Genomic DNA, 26,201 nt, shown 5'->3' on the forward strand with positions numbered 1-26,201 from the left:
CCAAGGGAGGAGCTTCTTCCCCCTCTCTTTTTTCGTCGCTCATGCACCGCCGATGTCCACGCCGAAGCCATCCTCTCTCTGTTCTCCCTCTCTCTCCTCTCCTCTCGCCGGAGCCGCCTCCAAGCCACCCCTCTTATCCTGACGACCATGTTACCGTGAACGCCGTTGACTCCTGGTCGTCGTCTCCTCTCCGCGCGCCTTTACTGCCGTAGACGCCGTTGCAATCTCGTCGACCAGTAGCCTAGTCGGCCAGCAACTCTTTCCTACCACGCGCACTGCCTTTCCCTCTACCGAGCAGCGCCAGAATCAGCCAAGGAGGCACTGCCTCCCCTTACCCTGATAGCCGGGACCTGTACCTTTGCTGCCGGCTTCACCGGAACCCCCTCTCCTGCCGCTGCTCTTAAGCACCGATTCAGCTACGATGGCCGTAGACCCTATGGTGGCCGATCTGATGGCGTTCCACTTCTGTTGTGCTCTGGCCTTCACGCCAATTTGTGTGTGTGCTATGTATCGACCTTCGCATTGATCTGATTTGCATGTCATGTTTCGGCTTGCGTACCGTTATTATTATTTCGGCCTGCGTGTCAATTTCATATTCCGACCTGTGTGCCAAATTCTTGTCCCAGTCTGCGTGCCGATGTCATAACTCAGTCTGCGTGCTGAGGTCGCATCAGGTTTCGTGCGGTAGCGTCCGGTTCCTCGTCGTTAGATTAATCTTTTCAACCTACTCCTAGTCATCAGCTCTTCCAGGTTACGACAACTCGAGCAGCGTCCTATCTGAGGGCGCCCCTGGGCCATAATACGTTTTTAGTACTCACTCTCCCTTCATTTGATTATTCTAGTACTAGTCTGTTACTTATATATTCGTTGGATCTGCCTCGAGCATCGGGATACCAGGGACCAGGGCGACTTGGTCGCTGGCTGCAGGTAGCGTTGATCAGAGGACTTCTGATGACTTTGTCAACATAGAAGTCATCTCAGCACACTCCCCTCCGGGACATCCCGACTCAGTCAACATTACATCCACCTCACCCGGCGGTCCATCTGACTCAGTTGCCGGGCAGGATCATTATTATTATTATTATTATTATTATTATTATTATTATAGGTATTTTTTGTATTTTTAGTAATTTTCACCTTTTTGGTATTTAGGTATTTTTAGTAATTTCTGTCTTTATATATATATTTTTTTATTTTGAATCCATTAGGGATTTTAGAATTAGGAGTCTTTTTCAATTTTTATTAGGATCCCTTTCCATTCTGTACAAGTTAGGAAATTGGAGTCTATATATTAGGATTTAGTTCCTCTCTCTGTATTAAGGTTTGAAGTCTATATAAACATTTGTATAGTTGTTTGAGTATTTAATCCTCCATTATTGAATAATATTCCCTTTTTTTTTTTTGATAAAACCTTAAGGACGGTGTAATGTCTTTTTGCCTTCTCCTCAAACCCCCTTTTCATCAAGCCCACAAGATAATCGATATCCTGTCCGACATCAGTTGATATCAAAATTGGCAGGTTTTGATTTGAGGAAGTCGAGCATCATATCCAATGGAAGTTCGTCGTGGTGATGCTCGTGGTCATGCGAGGTAGGTTCCGGTTGCGGAAGCCTCGTAACGTGGTCGTAGCACCCAAAACGTGATGAGGATTTATAGAGGGAAGTTGTAGATTTAATTTGGTATAATTTACAGAGGTAAGTTGTAGATTTATCCCATTGCCTAATAGAAATTGTGTGAATTCGTGAAGATCGTCATACACTGGTTGAGAGGATCAACAAGGAGATCTTAGACTTTGAGTTGATCTTAGACTTTGAGTTAATCTATCCAAATTTTATGGTACGTCGCAAACAGAGAATGTTATTGATTGGATCAACAAAATTGAGCGGTTCTTCCACTATAAGCAAGTACCAGATCAGATGAAGGTGAGGCTGATTGCCATCTGACTCAAGGATCAAGCTTTGGTGTGGTGAGAGCACTTATGTCACTTACGAGACAAACAAGGTAAAACCAAGATCAAAGATTGGGAGAAGATGAAGAAAAAAATTAAATATCACTTTATTCAATTTGGGTACACACAAATGAAGTTCCAAGGACAATTAGGTTTCGCCACAGAGGACGATAGCTTTGACGCCCAAGATGACCTTGACAGATTCGAAGATGATTTGGAGGAAGAAGTTGACGATGTATTTTATGGTAATGATCTTGAGACTTTTAGTGATTGTCAGAGTTTATTGATTTCTAAGGATTCTCTGGTAGAACAAGATAAATTTATTCGTGGCAAGATTCCGGATGGCCAGATTATGACCAGTTCTACTTTCCCAATCGTCCGATCGTAGGAGGTAGCAAAGACGATGACAAGATCGAAATACTCGATGACCCAATCTATGATGATGATGAGATGGATGAAGTTGTCGAAAAAATTGGTGACGGTGTGTTGCAGGTTTCAAGTATTGATAATTCTCTCGACGAAGGAGCCATTGACAGAAAAGTTGAAGAGGAAGAACCTTTATCCTTGGGTTCTATTCATGTCAAGGAGGCTGTTGAGAATGCCGTCATTGCCTTCCAGCAGATGGTGAAGGAGGGGGCAGCTGGTGAGGCGATCACCAATGGATCCTTGGGTTCAGCGAAGGATGACCTCTTGGCTATCATGCCCGAGTGGTTCTTTGAGATCAGCCCTATGTTGCCCGGAGAAGCTCATTTTTTAAAAGAGGAAAAGGTTCAAATAAGCATTGTGGTCATTGGCCACGTTGACTCTGGAAAATTGACCACAACTGGTCATCTTATTTACAAGCTTGGGGGTATTGATAAGCGTGAGATTGAAAGGTTTGAGGAAGAAGCAGCTTAGATGAATAAAAGGTCTTTCAAATATGCTTGGGTTCTCGACAAGCTTAAGGCTGAGCGGGAGCGTGGTATCACCATTGATATTGCTCTTTGGATGTTTTATACCACGAAGTACTACTGCATTATTATTGATGCACCCAACATCGTGACTTCATTAAGAACATGATCACGGGAATGTCTCAGGTAGAATGTGCTCTTCTCATTATTGATTCTACCACTGGTATTTTTGAGGCAGGCATTTCAAAGGATGGGCAGACACGAGAACATATGCCCTTCTTGCTCTCACCTTTGGTGTAAAACAGATGATTTGTTGTTGCAACAAGATGGATGCCACCACCCCAAATTACTCAACGGCACGATATGATGAAATCAACAAGGAGGTGTCCTCTTCCCTCAAGAAAGTTGGTTACAACCCTGACAAGATTCCTTTTGTTCTCATTTCTGGTTTTGAATGTGATAACAGGATTGAGAGGTCTACCAACCTGGATTGGTACAAGGGTCCGGCCCTTCTTGAGGCCCTTGACTTGATTCATGAGCCAAAGAGACCCACTGACAAGCCCCTTCGCCTGTTTCTTCAGGATGTCTACAAGATTGGAAGTATTGGAACTGTCCCTGTTGGGAGATTTGAGACTGGCCGTGTGCTTAACTAGGCATGGTTGTCACTTTTGGCCCTAGCGGTCTGATCACTGAGGTCAAGTCAGTGGAGATGCATCACGAGGCACTGCAAGAGGTTCTTCCTGGTGACAATGTTGGGTTCAATGTTAAGAATGTTGCGGTCAAAGATCTCAAGCGTGGCTTAGCTTTGTTGCTTCCAACTCCAAGGATGAACCTGTACCGGAGGCAGCTAATTCTACATCTGAGGTTATATATCATTATGATCCACCTTGGTCAGATTGGCAACTGATATGCCCCAGTGCTCGACTACCACACCTCCCACATTGCCGTCAAGTTTGTTGAAATTCTTACTAAATTGACTAGCGGTGAGGCAAGTAGCTCGAGAAGGAGCCCAAGTTCCTTAAGAACGGTGAACGAGCCGAGCTAAACTGTACAGTAAGAGGCTCAAGTTCGGGCTTGATTCGTTATCCCTAGGTTCAAACTTGGCTCAAGTTCGATTCAAGCTTTAATTCTTAAGTTCGAGCTCGGCTCGTAATAAGATTAAAGAGCTCGAGTTTGGTTCGAGCTCGGCTTGAAAAAAACTCGTTTAAAAATTAAAAGAGCTTGGTTCAAGCTCATTTAAGATAATTAGCTATAATAATTAATAATATATTATTATATTTATTTTTTATGTGATATATATACAATCCTGTTACCCTGTGGGACTTTGAAAACGTGCTTGTGCGCGACTCCTGTGCTGGCGCTGTAGACGTGGATTTCATTTGTTTCTTGTATATAGATTTTGCTTTTTCACAGAACACATGAAGCTCTCTTCGGCAAACCAAAGGGACGAAGCATGAAGCTCTCTTCGGCAAAACAAAGGGACGAAGCTAGGGCACGCCGTCCTCGCCGCCCACCTTCCTCGGAGCTAGGGCACGAAGCTAGATCGATCTCTCTCGGCAAACCTCCGAAGCGAAGCTAGGGCACGAAGCTTCCAGATCAAGCTCTCTTCGGCAAACCAAAGGGACAAAGCTAGGGCATGCCGTCCTTGCACGCGGAGCTAGGGCACGAAGCTTCCAGATCAAGCTCTCTTCGGCAAACCAAAGGGACAAAGCTAGGGCATGCCGTCCTTGCACGCGGAGCTAGGGCACGAAGCTAGTGCGATCTCTCTCGACAAACCTCTGACGCGGAGCTAGGGCACGAAGCTAGGGAGATCTCTCTCGGCAAACTTCCGATGTGGAGCGAGGGCATGAAGCTAGGGCGATCTCTCTTGGCAAACCTCCGACGTGAAGCTAGGGTACGAAGCTTCCATCTTGTGCCCCTCACCTCCTCGCGCGACCACCAACCCCACTTTGTAAGGCTAAATGATCTTTGTTCATCTCTGTTTTCTCGAATGCTTGATTTGTTTAAAAAATCTTCTAACTTGATGAGAGATTGAGAAAGGTAGGTTGTTCCCAGACATCCTTGTCCTGTTTTTTCTTAGAGTACCTTTGCCTTTTCATGATTTTCCACTTGACTAAGATAGTATAGTCATTTGACCAAATGCACATAGTAGTGGAAAAAAAACAAGTACAACGATACCCTTCTGTAGCTGAAGCTAGCAGTAGTAATTCGGTCTTCAACAGGTGCTTTGCATATTGAGTAGCTATCTCGACACGAGTTTATAAATCCGGTAGGGAAAACATAATGGTAGAATCAAAGCAACTGGAAGAAAGAAAATTAACAGTTGAAACCCAACATGCAGTTTATAACTATTTGAATAGCATGTTTAGACAATTATAAAAATATGAATGATGGCCAGATTGCAAATCCTTGCGCCTTATAAGAGCAGGATCTAAATCTTGTCTTCTATTTGTTGCAGCTATAATAACCACTAGTGTTTCCAAGAAAATCAACATGGATCTTTGTATATAATTACATTTTTCTAATGGCACTAGTCTTTTTGTTGTGTATAATTTAACTATTAATAAGTTGGTCACAATATACTACTTTAATTTGATTAGCTAAAACATACAATACAATGGCCACATGTTAGAGTTGCAATATTTATAGTTTATTTACATGAACAAATTATAACCTCTTTATTAATTTATTTTTATCTTCCAAAAATGAAGTGTTATAAATATGGTTCCTTAGTCAAATGAAGTGTTATGAATAAAATTTAGTTAATAATAGAGAAATGTTAAATTGAAACTAACACCATGCAACTATTCCAATTATAGGAGTTGAGATGTTGGGAATTCAATTGTATAAGGTGGGAAGGTTATGTTTTGTCTATTAGTTGCATCAATATTATACCAATCAGTTATTTATGAAATTTCTCTACAGTTGACATGTCTCATTTGGATTTCAACATTTTTTTGATAACTTATATTCTTTTGGTTCTACATTTTACAATAAACTTTCAAAACTTCGACTCTTTATATCCAATCCATGGTAATCATTTCATTTAAGTTCTAATATATTGTCTTTATAAGATTCTAAATGTTATTTTAAATGTAGGGAAAAACATATATTGTATTTGTTGGACGTGAATTGAGAATTTATGAAACGTGTGTAGAAGCTTCTGATCTTGTTATTCGCTTTAAGGGCGCCATATACAAATCTTTCAAAAGTAGAGAGGAGCCATAAAAATCTTTTGAGGCATACATAGATAAAAAATCTGCACCAACTTCCTTTGCACCAAGTCGAAATGAAATATCATGTGCAACTTCAAGTTCAAATTTAGAGAGAAAACTTTCAAAAATTGAAAAAATTATTAAGTTGAAAGATGCATTGAAAGTGCTAGAACATCAGTTGGATTCTCTTATGATCAGTGATGATAATGATGATGATTAGGCATGTTGTTTCAAGTCGTTATATGAGTCGAATTTCAAATACTAATTTTATTTTGAGTAGTTGCAAGTGTTGTATCGAAATTAAAATGATGCTTTAAGCTAAATTGTTTTCATGATGTGGTTTGTTGCTATGGTAGAGTTGCTATGCACCTTGAGAGTTAATGATTTGCATCAAAATATTGTTAATACTAATAGTTTAAGTGTGATGTCTGTATGTCTGCTTGATGGTTATAATCATCTCTTGCAATTGGAAATATTATCTGGAACTGATCTCTAAGATGTATGTTGTATAATAAAATTGTCTATTTAAGAGACATGTATTTGAAATGGTTCTCTATTCATCATTATGAGAAGATGATGTAATAGCGTTGCAACAGATGAGAAATCCATCAATTGAAGAAAGCTACATAGGGCTGGGATTGAGATAATACCTTCTATTGTATTAAAAAAATGTATGAAAATAATGGCATAGCAAAATGAGACCAAAAAACTTATGTCTTTTGCTATTTCTCCAAACAAGATACTCAGTCGTTGTTGTGAACAAACAATAAGTTGCTCTATTGTGAATTTCCCTTTTATCTTCTTATCTCTGGCAGATGAATGATGTTCTTTAATGGACTGCAATTAGTGGCTTCGTAGAGGAATGGTTGAAGATTTGTTTGCATACAAAGGAAAAGGTAAAGACCCTACACGATGTCTTGTCTCCTTGGTCAATTTGAATCGGTCGAGGATGAAAACGACCAGGTGGATTGGAAGACGAGGCTGCAGCGGCCACTACATCTATTTGATAATCCATTGTTTTAAAAGACAAAAAAGCTATGTTGCACATAATAACCTTCTAATCCATTTCTAAAAGACAAAAGAGGTGATCCAAATTCATTAGTCTTCTACCAGCAAAAACAAAATACGTACATTTTCAAGCTATAGGAACTGAAGCCCAGAAGTTTTTTGTTTTTCCAAGGATTTGTACTTCAACCAGATGTTGAGCGTTGAATATTGATGAATTCATCTTCATAGCCGAACTTGTAAAGTGAAAGAAGATTTGCTCATGCGTCGTCATCCAAATCAAAACTACAGTTCCTTGCAGAAGTACTCTATCATCAGAAAACCTCTCACTGCACTTCATCAGAAAACCTATAGTAAACAAAGAATCTGGAGTTCCAGGATCTCCATTTGCAGGCATTATAATGGCAGATGCATTTGGAGAGTTTTCAAGATGCGAGAAATAGTCACCACCTGTGGTTTGATCTGCCAATTGATGCTTTCTCAGCAAATGCCTAACTGTTTTTTTGGCGGCAAGAGTCCTTCGTTTACTTCCCCTTGCCTTTTTGATTTTCAACTTTGTGCCATCTAGAGGTTTGTCTCCGAATGCAAAATGGACTATTGGAGATAAATCAGCTGTCTTGGCTCTTGAACGTGGCTGGTGTTGAGGTGGAGTTGCAAAATTGGCATGAATTCTGTCAAAGCAATCTTGTGCAGACTTTTCTAGTACCTGTGGATACACAAAATTATATGGCATTGGGTATGGTGCACTATAATTCTAGCAAGGGAATCACAATATAGACCATGAATCATCACCATAGTATGTCACATTCTATCCTCTAGTGATAGCCTTTGGATCACCTCGAATGACAGCCTTTGGATGTTGAACTATAACATGAAAATAAGATATAAGAAAGTGAAGAAGCATAACAAAGCAACAGATATGCTTCGAGACATGGACAAAGCAGAGACGAACAAAAATATGCATTTGGAAGAGAAAATGAATCATACCTGCCAGCACAACATTGTCATTGTTAATCAGTGACAAATTCAGCTGCTATAGATCTCAAAAACTTTTAATCAATGTAATTCATACCTACCAGCACTGCAGTCCGCACAACGCATTTTCTAAGTCCCGCAGGGTACAAATAGAGTTACCTTTTGCTGTTAATCTACTAGTCTCAAAATAAATTTGCAAAGACTAACAACAGATGGAGCAATTCTTGATGAAATTTACATTGTCAAATTAAAATAGCAACACCCAATTTTCATACAGTCGACACCCAATCCCTTCTTCTATGAAAGGATTCAACTTGGTCAACATTGCGCCATTTGAGGTGAGAACAAATATAGAAATGAGACGTTTGAAGCTTGTTTAAACAGATACGGAAATGCTTAAAGAGTTCATAATAGCCTACTCAAATGTGAAAAGTATGACGCTTGTTTAAATAGATACAGAAATGATTAAAGAGTTCAAAATAGCCTGCTCAAATGTTTCTGTTTCTGCATCACCAACTGAAACTTGTTTCTGTTTCTGCATCAATCAATCAACCATTAATTTCTATTTCTGCATCACCAACTCAAGCAAGAGGAAAAACATAAGCTAAATAATGCCAAATATTTAATCCTTGTAAAAAAAATCATGGGCAAACCAATTGTACCAATTGTAGAATGATGCCTACCTGCCTTCGGTCAAATAATGCTGCTAGATCAAATGCATTGAAATTTAGAGGACCCACCTGCTTGCAAGAGAGAACCCCAAGGAAGAGCTAGCTTCACAATATTTTCATGGACAACTTTAACCAATTTATTTCTACCATCGAAAAATGATACTGAATAAACATAATATTACCCCCATTGAATTATTTGCTAACGAATATTGTTAGAACCTACAATAATAAAGATAATTATTAATTTTAATATCTCAATCAATCAACCACTAACTTTAAATTAAACTTTGATAGTACTTGCCTGCTATAGATGCCAATTCTTCTTCATATGTGTCATCATCGCTATTATGATGATTATCCAAAGTTGATTTGACAATCAACACCATGTCAAATGTACACATTTAATAAAAGATATTGATTTGCAAATAAAATTATCATACAAATAGAGAATTAATCGACACATATCCTTGTTGTAAAATGGGACAATTGCTCTTGTCATGTGACACACCTCGATGCCACATCCACGACATAATCGGGACTTTGAGGTTGACTTCTCCTTTGATGATTTCAATATCTTCCCACATCCCTTTGCTCTTACTAAAGAAGGATCAATAATATTAGGAGACTCATCCATAGATTTCTTCCTTTGATCTTTATTGTCATATGTTTTACTAATGTTCACCTCTTGAATTTTATTGTAAATACAATCCAATTGCTCATCCAAGAAGTTTGTCCCCCCATCAGTCAAAGATGCATCATCAATTAATACTAAAGCTTTATAAGATAACCTTGAGTGCCTTGACATCAAAAACCTATCTGGATCATCAATAAAATTTTGCACCCCCAAAGCATATATTGCTCCAACCTTTGCATCTCATGTCCATCGTTTGAGTATATACTTATCAGGCAAATGAAACACTTGATTGATACGAAAAAAAGCTAACATATGCCTACATGGAATGCCATCAAACTCAAATTTCCTACAGCTACAGGATATGTTATCCCTCTGTTTGTCATGCGTGAGCACCCTTGGTTTAGAGGAAGAACAACTTTGAAAATTCATCACATGATAAACCACTGAGTCAACTCCCATAGATATTTGTTGCATATAATAACCATGACTCTCACTCATTTCACTTTGAAACTCCACCCATTTCTTTTTCGTATACAACTTAATCATTTGAGTTTCCATTGGCTAGTTTGTCTTAATCCTAGGATGTTCATTCATATCAATATGATCTGCAACTAACTCATTGCGTCTTTGGTGTCTCAGTGCCTATTGAAATGGGTGATAAAGTCTATCGAGTTTTTATTTGAGACATCTCTTGAAAAATGCATGGGAGCCTTCAAATCTCTGACTACTTGACATTCCAGTACAAAATACATGGCTAAAATAATCTAGCACCCACTTATGTCGCAATTCATACATCAACGATAATCAATCATTTTTCTCTAAGTTAGCACACTTGATAACCTCTTCCCATGAATTCTCAAATTCATCAAGTGTTGTAGAATTTCTAATAACATTATTTATACTTTGATAGTAGTCATGAAAAGTCAAAGGATGCAATTTTTCTGGAAATTTGTTTAGTATGTGCTATAAACAATATCGATGCACTATTTGAGGGAAAACTTGGGCAATGACTTTTGTCATAGCAGGATCCTGATCAGTGATAATCACATTTGGTGCACCTTTAGGCATGACTTCTATGAACTTGTTAAGCAGCCACACAAAAGATTCAGTTTTCTCATCACTTATAAAGCCACAACCAAAAATAATTGTCTGGTGATGATGATTCACTCCTACAAATGTAGTAAAAATCAACCCATATTTGTTGGTGTTATATGTAGTATCAAATACAACCACATCACCGAATACACTATATGTCGTTCTTGATACATGATCATCCCAAAAATATCTACTGAATCTGTTATCTGAATCAGTATAGTATTCAAAGAAAAAAGTTGGATTTTTTTCTTCCTTAGATGCAAATAGCTCGGTTAGTGTTTCAGCATCGATACCCTTTTGTTCATCCCTTAGCTCTTTCTCAAAATTTCTAATATCTCTTTCTATGCAACCTACTTGCCGGACCCTCCATATTCTATCTCTAATAATCGTATATGTTGGCAAGTTAGCACATTGGCCTATGAAAACCGTTGAGTCAATGCTTTTTTTGCTGCTGAAACATTACGATGTGAGCGTAGCAAAAGCACCTTTGAAGGAGTCGATAGTGGATGATTATGACCTTCAGTGAAATTAGTGACAACCCACGCAAATCCAGTTTGTTTCTTGACAAGTGAAATCTTTGGCTTACAACCAGTTCTAACTTCACCACGTGTTCTTTCCCTAGTCCGTTGATCACCCCTTGTTTGTTTATTCCATTGATCATCCGTATGCTCTTCTTTAAAGCATACAAATATTTTCCACGCAACCTCATTTGTTATCTTATTTTTCTTGCTACTATTTATCCTTGCACTAATTCCGGATTCACATGCATATTGGTTATAAAATGAAAATGCCTCATCTATTGATGAGAATTCCATCCCATATTTTGACTTTCAATCATCTGCAACTTGAGGAATGTATAACTGATCTTCACCATGATTTTCACCCATTGCTAAAAAATTTCAGATACAGATGAAATGAAATTCTTCATATCATTATCAAATAGCCAGAAAAAACATTGTAAGAGTGATACTTCAAGTTCATGCATGCAACCCGAACAAAAACACAAAGGTAACAATAAGACATCCAAAAAAATAGAACACTCTGATGTGCATTTTTTTTAACGAATACAAATTGATATAAGGACTCTTATTAAGGAAAAAGAAAGGTTATAAAAATGCACATTTCCCCAATTATAGGTTGCTAAAAATCTCAATTGAATCCTTAACCAAAATCAGTTGTTAACCACCAGATTGCCCAAACTCATCCTGAATCTTACTATTAATTATCTGCCATGGTGATTAGTTGTCAAGTTGATAAGCATAGTTGTTAATATTAAGCTTTGTAAGATTTTTAGGAATGGGTAAGAAGAATGGATCTTCTAAAGTCGCATGAAAATAGAAACAGTGTGATCCTTTAGATACATGTCAGGAAAAACAAATTGCAAATAGAAATGAGGTATAGGAGTCTCACAGAGAGGGGCGAAACTAGGGCTAGAAGTCGGTAGAAAACCCTATATGCCTGGAGAGGAGATGACGGTGAGCACAGGTGAGAGGAACAATGAAGGAGAAACTTTGCTGCCCAACCCTCGCTACCCTAGCTTCACTGACAAGCTTCCTCATTGAGGGAAGAGGACACCACACAACGAGGGAAAGCTTCGCTGTGAGAGCATGCGGTGAGCGTCGCAGCGAGGATGCTGAGCACAGAGAGCATCGCTGTGAGAGGATGCTGAGCACAGAGAGCGTCGCAAAGCTTCGCTGCCGAGAGAACTTGTCGCGGCGAGGACGGCGTCAGGGCGATGAGTTTGGCTCTGCCCTAGCTTCGTTTCGAAGTTTTAAGTAAATCCAATATTATCTTCTGTGAAGTGGAAAGTCAAAGAATCCACGTCTGTAGAGCCAGCACATGAGTCGCACACAGGCACATTTTTGAAGTCCTGCAGGGTAACATGATTGTATATATATATATAACCTAACGGTGATGTTGGATTCGTCAAGGATTATGCTGCAGCTGTGAGAGAATACAAGAAGTATTTAAGTGACGTGAAGATGGACAAGAACAATGTTCCACGATGTCGTGCTCATCGAGGAATCGACAAATCAACGAAAGTTCTCAAAGTCCAACAGTTACTAGTAGATTTTGCTGATTTAGTGATGACCTTGCTTCTAGGCTACCAACATATACTACTCTAAACTCAAGGATGAATTCTTTTAACCCAAGATGACTCATGCAGGCAGGGACGGAGCTAGACATCTTATCGGGAGGGGGCGGAGTCAACTACATACTAACCCCCTCTTTTAAAAAAAAATTAGAAGGGGGGGAGTCAACTAACTACTAAACCCCTCTTCTACAGGTACAAGTAGATTTTGCTGTTTTAGTGATGACCTTCATCCTAGGCTACCATCGTATACTACTGTAAACTCGAGGATGGATTCCTTAAGATGCTAAACCCCTCTTCTAAATAAAATTTGTAAAAAGGGGGGGGGCACCACCCCCACGCCCCGTCCCTACATGCAGGAGGGTCCATAGATTTTTATTATTATTTTGATATTTTAGTAATTTTTCACCTTTTTATTATTTAAGGTATTCGTAGTATTTTAGAATTTATTTCCTTTCTTTGGTATTAAGGTCGGGAGTTCATATAAATATGTGCATAGTTATTTGAGAAATTATATTTATTTTTTTTTCAAAAAAGCCTTAAGGATGGTATAATCTCTTCTTGCATTCTCCTCCTCAAACTCTCATTCTCATTAAACTTGCAGGATAATCACTTTCCTATTGGACATCATTAAACAACACATTGTGTAGTCCAGTTTATGTATTTGATTTGACGAGTTAACATGAGCCTTCAAACATTTCTCCATTAATGATTTATTCTTGAAAAACCTCTCTAAATTATGTAATTAATGCTTTTAAAATTTATAAATAAGATGGATGCTAAAATGGAAGTAATAATAACACAGAGGTCTACTAATATGGTGATTGCTTAGGTAGATATGTAGTTCAATTTGTACAGAGTGGTCTAACTTACATGCAAGAATAATCCTTTGAGGATGACATAAGTTATTTTAAGTGAAACCCTTCTGATAATTAAATCTTTAATTTTGATGCTTAAATTTTATGTAATGGACTACTAAAAATAGAAAAACTAAAGATATACATTCCCCTCCAAATAAAACACACATTTAAGTATTTATATAATACAAGGTTATCATTTTTCGCCATTAGTTCTACCTTGATGTTTATTAATTCTCATCGTCTGTTCAACTATGTTCAATATGCCCCCCAGGCATGGTTCAACGCTAAGACGTTTAACAGATTCACAGAAGATCAGGGTTTGATACCCAGTTGGAGCATGCAACAAGGCTATTAATGTTAGACAATCTATTGTCAGAAATATTTAAAAAAAAATACTAAATTAATATTACATAAAATCAATTCTAAATTATCTGTTGAGATGACTTGAGCGGATAATCTTAGGCTGCTAGCGGAGTTGGTTCTGCCAAGGTTCCAGTTGTCTGAGTTATCAAGTTGATGCGGTGCGTAGTCGAATCGGGAGTTGATCACTGAGTTAGGAAGGGAATTCGCTGAGTAAGATATCGAGGCCTGTGCCCAATGCAATTTCCTTTAAACAGATTCACCCATCTCTGTGCTTCGAGGTTCTCTCGGATCGTTTGTTTCCCAGGATCCAATGGCAAAACCACACACGCAACCAAGCAATGGTTGTTTGTGGCGAACTGAGAATGCACTCGAGTGCTATCACGAGTAGTTCAGTCGAACGGATGCATGGCTGAAAAAGTTTTTGTGGGAGAACACGGGGTGAACTCGAGTCCTCTCACTCTCTCTCTTCTGCTCAAGATCTGAGCTGCTTATACAGGGGCTCAACCTTTAGCCATAATAAATGACTGATTAATGGTTATTTATTGTCATTAATTGTTGTTAGTTTTAATTAGATTAATTAATGGTTATTTATTGTCATTAATTATCGCTAGTTTCAATTAAATAAATTAATAACTATTATTGTCATTAATTGTTGACAGTTTCAATTGAATGAATTAATAATCATTTATTACCATTAATTGTCGATATTTTCAATTGAATTGAATTAATTAAAATTAATTCATTCGTTTCACCTGAGCAACAAAAAAATATGGCAAATCATTAGTTTATTCGCTTGGGCAAATCTTGTCTTGACTGGTCTGACATTCGACATACGCAGGTCATGCTCGCACACAAGTCAACTTTAGTTCAGTACAATCTGGGCTCTTGATTTGCACCCACCCCTACACACCCATAAGTGAGAAAGTCTCTCCCTATGCATATGTTTACAACATCAATGCATGTGTCATAATTTAAACTAACAATAAAGCCAAGACTTCTAATGTGGGACTAAAAATCCATGTGCAATAGAGTCTCTTCGTCTCCATCTCTTTATTTCATTCATATTTCCAATAATCCCCCACATGAATGAAAAATAGGGTATGTGATAGCATTCAACAGTTGTGTCTAGTATTGGATAGGTAGGTTTTACCCTTTGAACCTTCCCTTGTGAAGATTTATTTGCATATTGGCTAACAGTAGACATGATGTCCTAGAACTATTCTGCCATCTGTATAAGCATTAACAAATCTCACTCAAAACTCTTCCTGATACAACTCAGTTCTCATGAGTGTGTTCATTCTTAGCCATGAACACGCTTGGTTCTATAAGAAGCTCTAAGAATTATGCCTCCAATTCTGTTCGAAGTGGTCCCACTTCTTTCTCACATAAGTGATCTCTTAAGAGTATTCCATATTACTTTACTGGATCATTAAAAGTTGTGTGCTTAACCTCCATCCTTCACTGATCTATTGGGTTGTTCCCCCACAGTGAGTAATTTTATCGGTACAATTAGGTTGTCCGTTTGAACCACGTTCTTGGGATCTCAAATATGCATAGGTTGGGTTTCCTTTGCACTAACATTTCCTATCGGCATCAAGCAATCCCTCGCAATGAGCTTGTTACTAACTCTTTGTTTAACCCTTTGGTTAACAGATTTGTTAGTTATCCTTTGATTTCACATGTTTAACAGTGATAACTTCTATTGAGAGTAGTTGTCTAATGGTATTATGTCTACAACATATATGCTTAGACTTACCATTATACAGATGGCTCTGTACCCGGTCAATTGCTGATAGATTATCAAAATATATGCAAATTACCGATATCGATTTCGGCTATCTCGGAATATCTTCTAAGAATTGTCGTAATCATTCAGGCTATTCACCACATTTGTCAAGAGCTACGAACTCAGATTTCATCGTGGATATAGTTATTATAATTTGTTTAGAAGATTTCCATGAAATTACTGCACCTCCAAGAGTGAATACATATCCACTTGTAGACTTAGAGTCTTTTATATCAGATATCCAACTCGCATCACAGTATCCTTCAATCATAGCAGGATATCTCGTATAGTGCAGTTCATATTCACGAGTATCCTCAAGTACCTCAGTACTCTTGTTATCCCTCTTTAGTGCTCAACATTGAGATTACTCGTATATCTATTCAGTTTACTTACTGCGTAGATCAAGTCTGGTCGTGTACAACTCATTAGGTACATCAGAGTTCTAATCACTCAAGAGTTCTGAGAGATATGTTATTCTCAATTTTTTGATAGATGTTGACTCGTATCTATCAGTGTTCATACCAACGCAGTATCACCTTTAGTGAATTTCTCAAGAATCTTGTCCATGTAATGAGACTGACTAAGAACAAGTCATTCTGTTATTCTAAGAATTTTGATTCCTAGAATCACATCAGTTAGACCCATGTCTTTCATATTAAATCTTGAGTTCAACATATCTTTAATTAGTGAATTTGATTATTTTATCTTTACTTCCAATGATAAGTATGTCATCTACATATAGGCACAAGATGATGTAGTCATTCTCTATAGCTTTCATTAGACAGATTTATCACATTCATTAATTTTGAATCCATATTCCTTCATGGCATTATCAAATTTCTTATGTCACTACTTTGGTGCTTGTTTGAATCCATATAATGACTTTGCCAATCTATAAATATTATTTTTCTATCCTGGTACAAAAAATCTCTTAGGTTACTCCATGTAGATTTCCTCTTCTAAATCTCCATTTAGAAAGACTATCTTTACATCCATCTAATCTATTTTGAGATTTCATAGAGCGGTTATAGCGAACAATATTTTTTTGGAAGTTATTCTCGATACCGGAGAATATGTATCAAAGTAATCAAGGTCTTCTTGTTATCGGTATCCTTTCATTACCAATATGACCTTGTACTTATCAATTGTGTCATCTGACATTATTTTCTTCTTGAAGATCCACTTACGACCTAGTGGTTTACTTCCCAAAGATCCACAAGTTCTCAAGTTTCATTTTGCAAGATAGATTTTATCTCATATGTAATTACCTCTCTCTAGTGAGGTCCATAGAAGAGCTTGCTTCTTTTGAGTAATTTCAGAGCTCACTTTCCAACATAAAAGTGATAATAATTCATAAGATTTTCCTACCTGAGCTATTTTGCTCCATCTAAGCTCAACCTCGACTAGTTCCTCATCATCATCTTCACCTTGTGTTTTATATGCTCGTTTTGAGGAGTTAGCTTCCTCTTGGGTCTTATATGGAAACACATGCTCATAGAATAAGACATTTCTCGATTCTATTATCGTATTCTTATGTATTTTTGGTATTTATGACTCATACATGAAAAAATTGACATGCACTATTGTTATGTGCATATCTAATAAATATACAATCAATAGTCTTTGATCCTATCTTAATCTTTTTGAGATCAGACATCAAAACTTTGGCAAGATGTCCCCACATTCATAAATATTTGTAGGATGATTGTCTTCCATTCCACAACTCATAAGGGCTCTTATCTATTTTCTTTCGGGACACCTTATTTAAAAGTAATTAGGTGTTAACACAACTTCCCCCCACATGAACTCTGGCAGTCCAAAGTTCAATAGAAGAGAATTTATCATCTCCTTTAGAGTTCAATTCTTTCGCTCAGCAACTCCATTTTGCTTAAGAATATAAGGAGCTATTATTTTCTGTTTGATCCCATGTTCAGTACACAACTCAGTAAACAGTGATACATATTTACCACCTTGGTCACTTCTAACCACCTTAATATTTTTATTATAATGATTTTCAACCTCATTCTTATAGAGAGTAAATTTCTCTATAGATTCATCCTTATTTTTGAGAAGATACACATAACAATATTTTAAGTTATCATCTATAAAAGTGATGAAATATTTATTCTCACCACGTGTTTGTGTACCTTTGAGGTTGTACACATTGTTATGAATTAGCCCAAGTGGTTCGTTGCTTCTTTCAACATGTTGAAAGGATGATCTTGTCATTTTCGCTTTAACAAAAATCTCACACTTGTGTTTTAGGACAAGGTGGAATGTAGGTATGCTTTGCATGTTTATTAATTTACGCAACACATTGTAGTTAACATGTCATAGTCTACCATGTCGCAAACATGAAGACTCAAGCATATAAGTGAAAGAGCTTTCATCTTTATTTATCTTAGGCCTAATGACCATTACATTGAGTTTGAACAACTCATTATATACATAGTTCCTTCCTACAAACATTCCATTCTTTGACAATACAACACTGTCTAACTAAAAAATAATGCGAAAGTCATACTTGCTTAATAGTGATTCGAACACTAGATTCTTCCGAATCTCTAGAACATACAACATATTATTCAAAGTAAGGTTCTTGCCTGAGGTCATCTTCAACACCATTTTTCCTTGGCCTATGATGTATGAGGTTGCTGAGTACCCCATGAACAACGTATCCTCACCTTTGTTTCTTCAAAGTTATGGAGCAACTCCTTATTGTAGTAGATATATTTGGTGACTCTAGTATCAATCCATCATTGCCGTGGGTTCGAACTGACTAGGTTCAGTTCGGAGACAACATCATAAAGGTTGCCCATTTTTAGTCCCTGGTTCAGGTTAACCTTCTGCTTCTTCTTCAGCTTTCACTACAAGAAAAACCCTCATAGACATCGGTTTTCCACCGCTGTCTATTACAAAATCGACCGATATCTATGAAGGCGATGTAAAAGGTCTGTCATTTTAGACATCGGGTTATAACTGGTGTAGTATCACTTAACGGCACCGGTTTTCGAATCGGTTATGAACCGGTGCAGTATCACTTAACGACACCATTTCAGCAACGGTGTAAAACCGATGTAATATATGTTAATAAAACTAGTTTTGGTAGCAGTATACGATTGATGTAATATTAGTTAATGACACCGGTTTTAGCAGCGGTGGAAAACCGAAGTAATATCAATATTGTTTAACAACACAGATTCGATTTCCGAAATAGTGAAAAACCGATATTATACAAACAAGTCAATATCCATGTAACCAACACATAAATATTATTCTTACAACATAAAAAGATAATAGATATTGTACACATTAAGTCTGTATCCACAAATTACACAAATATTCTTCTTACAACATCAAAAGGTAATAGATATTGTACACATCAAGTCAGTATCCATAAAATACACAAATATTTTTTTTATAACATCAAAAGGAAATAAATATTTAAAAAATTATATCAAGCTTACAGTTACAGGGAGCAGTGTTGCCATTTTCAGTCAACTTCTATAAAAATCTTCTACCATTGTTGAATTTATGTTTGAAGCTAATGCCAAATGCATTTCATCAATTTCTATCGCAAGGAAGGTGTCGCATACAACCCGTCCAACTTGGAGAATATTTGGGCAACCTGATAGGATGTAGTTGTAATGAGCAAAAAGATCAACAATGAAAGATCAACTGCAACAGATAGGGCACTTACCTGCAACTGGGCATTGAGGATGTGGTTTCTTTGTGCTTATGTAGTGGATTACTGGTTCCTTCTTATAAATGTGCTTGTAGTCCATGCTGCTTGATGAAGAACAACAGATAGAAAGAACACAATTTATAACCTTAATAATAATAATAACATACCTTTTGCTTGGGAAACAAAAAAAAAATGAAACAAACTAGTCATAAGCTTCGTCATCACTTGATAAATAAATATACATCAAGCATTATTCAAGGAACAAATACAATTGAATCAACATAATCTGTTAAAAGGTTTTTTGAGTTGTTAGTGTTGGTGCGGTTAGCACTAACGATTTAACCCAGGTTTTGATGAATGACAAATAGGTTAAGTTAGGTTTATTGTTGATCTAACACTCTGATCGAGTGTGCAGGATAAGTCCAGACAGGTCGACGGGCTGACCGAATGTCTAGCACGAAGCCCAGCTAGGTCGACGGGCTGACCAGATAGCTGGCACGAAGTCCAAGTGGGTCGACGGGCTGACCGGACGCTTAGGCACGAAGCCCAGCTAGGTCGACGGGCTGACCGGATAGCTGGCACGAAGTCCAGACGGGTCGACGGGCTGACCGGACGTCTGGCAGGTAAGTGAGGTAAGTCACTGGAGGGGAGTGACTGCGAGGACGTGTTCCCAGGAAGGGAACATTAGGCGTCGATCCAGCTTAGATCCATTTCGAATATATAAGTCGAGATCGTGACTAGATTCCGGTCTCGGAAAGACGGAATCTAAGTCATACTCTTTTCTTGTTAAATCATATTACTTTAGTTGTGCTAACAATCTGTTTTGTAGAATATATATTTGCCTCGGACTAATTCTGTTTTGCAGGAAAGGAAGTTTCTGGAAATAGGAGGTCCGGGCGCCCGGAAGGGATCCGGGCGCCCGGAGGTGAATTTTATCCAGGCCGAGTCATCGCCACGTGGAGTTCGCACGTCGCACCAAGGCGCTCGGAGCAGCATATAAAAGAAGCCCCAGGGGTGGAGCTTCAAAAACAACTGAGAACTCTTCGACTGCTTGCTCTGCTGCTCTACGCTCCTGCGACGCTAACAAAGCCCCGATAAAGTGCTCCTTCTTCTTTGGTTAATTTTCTTGTCGATATCACTTTATTTCCATTAGCATTTCTGTACCTTAATTTGTAATAGTATTTCGAATTGCTAGTGAATTGCCCAACGAAAGTACTCAAGGAGTACGGGCCTTCGAGTAGGAGTCGTCATAGGCTCCGAACGAAGTAAAAAATACCTTGTTCAGTTTGGCTAAGTTTTTTATTATTCCGCTGCGCTTAACTCTTATTAACGCGATTTTTTTGAATCGATATTCACCCCCCTCTATCGACGTTTCACGATCCAACAAGTGGTATCAGAGCAGGAACCGCTCTGATTTGGTGCAACCACCAATCTGACAGAGGGTGAAAAATTAATTTTTTTTCGGTTTTCAGTTTTACGTTTAATTTCAAACTGGTATTATTACCTGCTTTGAATTTTTTTTCGTTGCAATTAAATCTAAATTGGTGCAACACCAATTTAGATACTTCTATTATTTTTCTTCTTCCGCACTACTAATCCAAGACCAAGTCTTGGGATTTTTGTTTTTCTTTTCTTTCTTCTGTGCGCAGGACTAAAATGTCTCAGACAGAAGGATTCAGCACAGTACGACCTCCACTCTTCAACGGGGACGATTTTCCGTACTGGAAGAAGCGCATGGAGGTTTACCTCAAAACAGACTTCGACCAGTGGATGAGCGTTACGAGACCCTATAAAATTCCAGCGGACAGCTCCGGGAATATACTGGATCCTGAAGACTGGACAGCAGATTTGAAGAAAAAGGCGTCAACAGAAAATAAAGCGATCAACACTCTACAGTGCGGATTAACAAGAGAAGAACTGAACAGAGTCGGTCCACACAAAAACGCTAAAGAGCTGTGGGACAAATTGAACGAGCTGCACGAGGGAACGAGTGACGCCAAGGTAACAAAACGAGACCTGCTTTTAAATAAAATTCTTAATATAAAAATGCAGGAAGGTGAAACGGCGAATCAGCTCCACGCGAGGATCAAGGACATCCTCAACGGGCTTCATGCGATAGGCCACCAGATGGAAAATAGATAGCTAATGGTACAATCAAAATCCTTCAGGAACTCCATCCATCTCCTCTGTCGGAGATTAAGTTCCTTCCAAGTAAACAGATATTTGAGACTCTTATGGTCAGTGAGAATCTCAAATGTAACGTCATATAAATAATGTCGTCAAATCTTCATGACAAAAAATAATGACGACTTGCTCCTGATCATGTACAGGGTAGTTCTTCTCATGCTCCTTCAACCAACGAGATGCATAGGAGACTACCATATCGTGCTGCATCAGAACAGCGCTCAAACCCTGAATAGATGCGTCATTGTAGAGGACATATCCGTCCTCTCTAGAAGGTAAAACCAAAATTGGAGCCGACACTAGTCTCCGCTTCAGCTCCCAGAAGCTGGTCTTGCCATCCTCAGTCCAAGTGAACTTCACGCCTTTCCTGGTCTTGCGTGTAAGTATCATAGCAATCCGTGAGAAACCCTCAACGTATCTCCGGAAATATCGAGCCAAACAAAGGAAGTTGCGAGCCTCTTCTATAGACTCCGTCTACTCCCAACGGTAACAACCTCGATCTCCTGTGGAACCATGGTATACTCCTACTGGTAACCGTGTATCTCAAACATCTCACAGAAGACAACCAAAATACGCACTACTGATCTTCACATCTCGACGTTTCCATCGAAACATCTCTAGAACTATGCAAAGATGATGTGCGTGACTCACCGTGGATCCAAAATAGATCACAACATCGTCAACAGAGACAATGGAAACCGATCCAAACATCCTGGGAATACCAACATCATCAAGTCTCTGAAAACATCTAAGGCTTCTCAAACCCTAATGGTAAAATCATAACTCATAATGTCCGTATCACAGACATTTCTAACCATAAGATCCCTGACAATAAGTCTGAAATATAATCACCAACAATACAAATCATCAAGAATATATCCACCCATGTGAGAGCAACGCTCTATCACAGAAAACACCACATATGTGGGAGCAACGCTCTACCACAAGTAATCCTCAATATGTGGGAGCAACGCTCCACCACAAATAATCCGAAATAGGTATCCACAATAAATATGGGAGCAATGCTCCGTTACAAGCAATCCTCAATATGTGGGAGCTACGCTCCACCACATACAACCCAAAATATATGGGAGCTACGCTCTACCACAAACAAACCTAAAATAAGTGGGCAAACCTAAGTGCCCAAGGCACCTAACTATCTAGCCAGAGACTACATGGGGTCGCTCTACCACAGACCACTGTGGGTAGCTTAGGGTATCACAACCCAGTAATCAAATCAAACCCATCGTCAACTCTATCCACATCGTAGTGAGTCACCCACTGATAAGAAAATGGGTTGACAGGGTAATCCAACAAATGACATAATGCAGACACTCCACATCCTGCATTCAACATACGTAGAATCATCATGTTACTACCAACAATACACCTGACACACATGCACACACAACATAGGTATGATCGACATAATCCTCTAATTATTACACACCAAACATACTCACAACAAAGGTATAAACCATCGCGATACCTCCAACAATGCATACCGAACCCGTGTGCATATATCAACATAGGTATAATCAACAATACACCTCAAACAACCTCACTTGGCATATATACACCTATGCCAAGAGTATAATCAACGTAATACTTCCAAGAAAGCCTAATAGACACAAGTGCATCCACAAATCAAACATAATCAATAAAATACCTCGAATATTACACCGAACACATCTGCACATATCAGAACTCATATTAAATCGATAAGATACCTCCAAATAAAATACTCAAACATATGTGCACATTCCACAACATAGTTTTAATTGACAAATACCTCTAATAAACAATCAGACATGTATGCCTAACCACTCGGGTATAATCTACTAAAAACCCACAATAATCATATGTATAAATGTGTACGACCCAAAAGACAAAGTCAGAATTCAAGAACATCAAGACACTCTCATTTTTATCCTCAAAAATATCATCCCACATAATATCAGATGAATCAGTCTCTACTCCCCATGAGAGCAAGTTAGCATTCAAAACATCAAATCATTATTTATCCACATAGTCCAATATCAGAGGAAGCAAATATCAATTTTATCATTCTTTTAACTAACCACAACTAACCAGATTTATTAAAATCTCATAGGCACACTCAACCGTAAACTCTCTAGCACCCGATTTATAATCTGATCACCAACTATAATCATCAAACCTGTGAATATCATACATGATACTCACTATGTCACCATCAACGACAACCCAAATAATAGATCATCAAAAATAGTTATCCACTAAGAGATCATCAAAACAAATATCTAGTAATAGATCATCAGACAACCACATAACATTTACTCTCATAATCATTAGAAATCAACATATCACAATATCTGATCTCATAATATCCCTCAACCTCAAACCTTTCTCAACAATGATCAAACATGATAACTCCCCAATGACCAATTTTCATCATATCGGGTACTCTAATATCCAAAAGATATGAGTATAAAACTCTACTGGCTAAGTCCACAGGAATATGTAGGTATCATCCATTACCCAGCTAACAATAGCAAAGGCTGGTATGCGCCTCCAACTCCTACTAGTAGTAAGAGAAACTAAAACTACTGGTAGTAAGATATATAAAATCACCAGAGACTATAATCCTTGATCTCTATTAGGGTCGACCAAGATCAGTGGCTAACCCATCATATGTAATATGGGCTACAACAACCAGACAGGTACTAAAGATAAAATGCTAATACATGTCATAACTATCAAATTAAACATCATACCTATATGCCGTCTGGAGATGTTCCGTCGCTGTCCAGTCCCCAACTTCTGACCTCAAAATTCCGAACATGAAAATCACCGGAAATCCATATAAATCCGAAACGAAAGTCCAAAACATATACGTAATGGAAAATCCGCACAACCAAAATAACTACCCAGTTTGACTCGCAAACTTGGGCTAGCATAATATACCCACAATACTAAAAGCAGGTATCACACCTTGCTCTGATACCAATAAATTGGTATAAGATAAATCTCGGAAATCCAACACACGGAAATCAAACAAGTATCACCAAACTTTGGCGCTCTGATATCATATTTATTTGGTATCAGAGCCAGGTTTTATTTGAAATAGTATGACTTTCCTTGATAAAATATGTTTAAAATATAATGAAATTTTAAGGTAAAAAAATATTTCAAATTTATATAAATTAGAGATAAAATTACTATGAAATATAATAAAATTGTACCATTTTTCTTGTTAAAAATAACATTTAAAATATAATAAAAATTTTTAGACAAAAAATCGGTCAATAAATTAATAAAATTAGAGACCTAATTGATACAAATTTATAATTTTATTTTAATATTAATAAAATATATAAATTTTTAAAAAGCACTATTGTAAAATATATAGAGGGAAAATTATATATGAATTAAAAATATATAAATTTATATTATTTTTATCAAAAAATTTGAGTTTAATGAATTTTTATATATTTTTTAATATTAAGTTGTAAAATGATTCCACTTAATGTAAAGTATAATAAAACGTAAAATATAATTTAACATCAAATTCATAATACATTTTTTTTTTCTTGTTCATGCATGCATTTCCCTGCTTCAGCATTGACTCATCTTTGTCTACTCTAAGTGTGCTGTCAAAGTCTGCTCTGTCTTCCACTCCGATCTATTCAATGCCGCCAGGGGCGAATGCAACGGGTGGCAAGCTTGGGTTGTAGCCCAGGCCTGATTTGGCCCATTCTCTACTAAGTAGTATAGTAAAAAAAAATTATTATATCCAGGCCTGATTCGTTAACCTACCTGCCACCCCTTACATCCATGATCTGCCTATGTTGGCACGACGAGGTACACTGGCTATACACAAGATCTCCTCTTTTTCCCCTTCAATCATCCTCTTTTCCCCCTTCGATCTCCTCTTTTCCCATATGCGACAGCTCCTCTGTTCTTCGCACGACGGCACATTTCTTTCTCATGTCGCAAGTCGTCACTCGCACAAGATCTGCTGTGTTTTCCAGCAATGAGACGAAGCCACCAGTCATCTTTTGGGTTTGTGTATGACCTAATCCTCTAATGTTTCTCCCTCTTTGTCTAACAATTATGATAAGAGTTCTATGATAGAATTCTAGGTTTTCCATATCTTATTTCTATTTTGTTTTTTTTGTCTAGTATTAAGAATGGTAATATGGTATGTATTTTAGTATTTGAGTAGTATTATACAGAAAAATTATGTAAACATTAGAGGGCTATTAGGCGAACCTTCAGGAATTCTACCCAGTCCTATAAATATCAAATTACCCATATTATATAATGAATAATGATCAAGGATAATTCCTTATAGCTGTTATATCTCATGCAGGTACTGGATACTCTAAAACTAAGCTTGTTTCGCTCATAAATTCAAATAAAATTGTCAAATTGACACTGTGAGTTTCGAAGTTTTTTCATTATTCTCATCTGATTTAGGAATTAGGACATTACTTCTAAATTAATAAGCATGGATAGAGATTATTTCTGTATGTGGGTAATATAAATCTATAGATTATATTTAATTGTTTATTCCTAATTAGATGAATATTTGTAGAATTTAGAATTAATGATGTATGACTATTTAGTATTTACAGAATTATTAAAATGTTTGGTTGAAGTTTAAATCTTCTTAAAATTGTATTAGTTATTTCTAGTTTTATTTGAGATTATGTAATTATTAACAATACAATTGGTTTTCTTAATAGGGGTTATTTTTACAGATTGAAAATGGAAAATCATAACCTGTTATGAAAAAGGGGAAAACTTTATATTT

At 37.6% G+C, this 26,201-nt stretch overlaps 1 pseudogene; it reads left to right on the forward strand.

The window, feature by feature from the left end:
* The first annotated feature begins 2,799 nt into the window (after window positions 1-2,799).
* On the forward strand, window positions 2,800-6,549 carry LOC121993948 (annotated as a pseudogene).
* The last annotated feature ends 19,652 nt before the right edge of the window (window positions 6,550-26,201 follow it).

The sequence above is a fragment of the Zingiber officinale genome, chromosome 6A, assembly GCF_018446385.1.
Source record: "Zingiber officinale cultivar Zhangliang chromosome 6A, Zo_v1.1, whole genome shotgun sequence".
NCBI classification, from domain to species: domain Eukaryota; kingdom Viridiplantae; phylum Streptophyta; class Magnoliopsida; order Zingiberales; family Zingiberaceae; genus Zingiber; species Zingiber officinale.